The sequence below is a fragment of the Daktulosphaira vitifoliae genome, unplaced genomic scaffold, assembly GCF_025091365.1.
Source record: "Daktulosphaira vitifoliae isolate Bord-2020 unplaced genomic scaffold, ASM2509136v1 Scaffold_5, whole genome shotgun sequence".
Classification (NCBI taxonomy): domain Eukaryota; kingdom Metazoa; phylum Arthropoda; class Insecta; order Hemiptera; family Phylloxeridae; genus Daktulosphaira; species Daktulosphaira vitifoliae.
Genome location: NW_026099576.1, coordinates 23,369,020 through 23,371,787, shown reverse-complemented (window position 1 = coordinate 23,371,787; position 2,768 = coordinate 23,369,020). Strand labels below are relative to the sequence as shown.

General features: G+C 28.0%; 1 pseudogene; it reads right to left on the bottom strand.

Annotated features, from left to right (window-relative positions):
• The window catches only part of LOC126908246 (uncharacterized), a 12,954-nt pseudogene extending 11,528 nt beyond the window's left edge, over positions 1–1,426 (bottom strand).
• Positions 1,427–2,768: the final 1,342 nt, after the last annotated feature.

Here is a 2,768-nt window from a genome sequence, read left to right as displayed (position 1 = left end):
GCTAGATACTAGATATACTAGATACTAGATACTAGATACTCGATACTAGATATACTAGATACTAGATACTAGATATACTAGTAATTATTCCTAATTTCCAAACAAAAATTGATTATATTAAAAGAACAAATTTTTTGTGTACTGCTCTAGTAAAAACNACAAAAATTGATTATATTAAAAGAACAAATTTTTTGTGTACTGCTCTAGTAAAAACTTTAAGGAAAATAAATGTTATTTAAACAAATTTTATTTTAAAAGATGAAAATGGCTATTGTATGTTTTTCGACATTTCTATTTGTTTTTTCACGTTGGGGGTTGACCATTACTTTTAATAATATAGTCTCAATGGGCTTTTAGTGAGTTTAAAAATGAAGTAATTACCCATACAAAATTAATTTATTCTCAAAACTCTAATGACAGGAATGCAGTTTCAACTACTTTTTCTAAAATTAATGCCATTAAAAAAAAACAATCATTCAAAATTGATCAATAATTCATAATCAAACATACAATAAAATATAAAATAAATAAAAAACTATTTTTGAACATTTTATTTGTTAACTCATTGATATAATTATTATTTTATATAACAGAAAAATAACTTTTACATTTATTGATAATTATTACCAAAAACGTTTCGATATAATGTATTCAAAGAAGTCAAGAAAGTGTTAGTTTCAATAAAGTACGCTTGAGTTTTTCCCACTAAAAAGTCGTACTTAGTGGCATGTGCAAAATCTTTCAAATGCTCTGCAAACAATCCATTGATATAACTTGAACTTGGGATAGTATTTTCGTTATGATATTGACAAAATTCTGCCATATAAGTATTTGCATCTGTGTTGAATTTATGTAATACATTATCAATGTAAAACTGTATGCCAACCTGTTCTATGGGACCTGACTTAAGTGGATTGTTTAGAAATTTATATGGAGTATATGGAAAGCTATATTCTCTAGAACCAAGTTAACTAACGTAATGAATTCCATTTTGTATAGACTTTACCAATTCTACTAATTGTTTAATAAATTCGTTAAGAGATCGTATTCTATCATGATTTATAAATAATTTACATTCTTCCATTACGTAAAAAATATAATGAGTAATAACGGTTATTCTTTCCGCATATTTACAGTAAATAACATCTGGCAAATGATCTTGAAATTGTTCAAGGAAATTTTGTACTTCAGATCTCGTCTCTTTATTATCATAGAATTTTACCATATAATTTGCTTGCTCTTTTAAGATATCAAAAGATATAAAATTTCCTCCATTAAATCGAACACTGACTTCATTAAGTTGACGACTATCCAGAGAGTAAACAAAATTGCTAAGAATATGTTTCATTGTAAAACATGAAGCTTTCTGAGTATGATATAAAAGGTTCAACACCGAATAAAAGCACCATGAATTTCCAATCATCATTTTTAAAAATGTTTTATTAGAATTATATGATGCACACTAGAATAATGTAGTCTAAAGATGTTTAAATGTTCACATTTAAGTAATCAAAGAATAGCCCCATTATTTGTATATTAAAAAAAAAACGTCTACTTATTTAAACAAAAGTTTTATAATGACTGATACCTTTATTGTGTGCAGTTATACTTTTAAATAATTATCAATTACATTTTTTCGATTTTTTATACATAACAAAATTTGAAATTATTCTCAAAACTAATGATAATAATGTAGTTTAAAATATTTAACATCTACTTATTCTAAAATAATAGTCGTTACAAAAAATACCATCATTCATTATCTAAAATAAAAAAGTAATCCTATTACTATTTTTTATGTTGTTTTCATATATGTTATAATATAGTAATATTCATTCAAGGGATTTAGTAAATAATCATATAAAATATAAAATAACGAATAAAGAATGACACAACCCGTGTAGCTTCGTTATACACGATGCCCCACGACTCGTGCCACCTTTATCAGCCCTCGCCCTATTTTATGAGTACTTGACTGACCAACACCGCGCGTTACACGCCGCGGTGCAAAGTCCAGCAAGTGCCGCACGGCCGACGACGTCCCGCCGCTAATGATAACGTAGTCTTCTTCCCGTTATCCAAGTGGCGACGTCAACAAACCGATCCGCACCCGCGCACCATCGCCTACAACGCTGCTAACCTTTTGTCGCCCAAGGATCATATTGGACACCGCGTTGTCCACACCAGCGAAAGTGCCGCCATATTATACGAAAATTATTATTATTGTGTTTATCTTTTCGGTTTGTTTTATTTTTTGTAAAAAGAACCTGTTGTCGTTCATTTAATAAACGGCCCACGGGTCTTTACCCTCATACTGAATGTTTGATTCAATTGACTCAAAAAAACTTTTAGATTGCGAACGGGTCTTTGAACCGGATCTTCTAGTTAACCTGATTCGAATGAATCGGATCACTTAGGTGAACCATAATTCCCATCTCTAAAATGCACTAGTATATTATCAGCTATTTCACTTAATAGTGCATATGTTTAAAACGTTGTTAAATAATTATTCCTAATTTCCAAACAAAAATTGTTTATATTATAAAAAAAAATTTTTGTGTACTGCTTTGATAAGAATGTTAAAAAACTGCATAAATTTGTATTGATACTTATCATTAATATATTAATAATATGCACATTTATGTGCTTATTATTTGCTTACAAATTTAAAAATCGCTAATATTCGAAATTTTTTCAATTTTTTTTATTTAAAATTGCTATAACTTTTTTAAAAATAACCAAATTCATATAATTTTTTTTATAAAGAT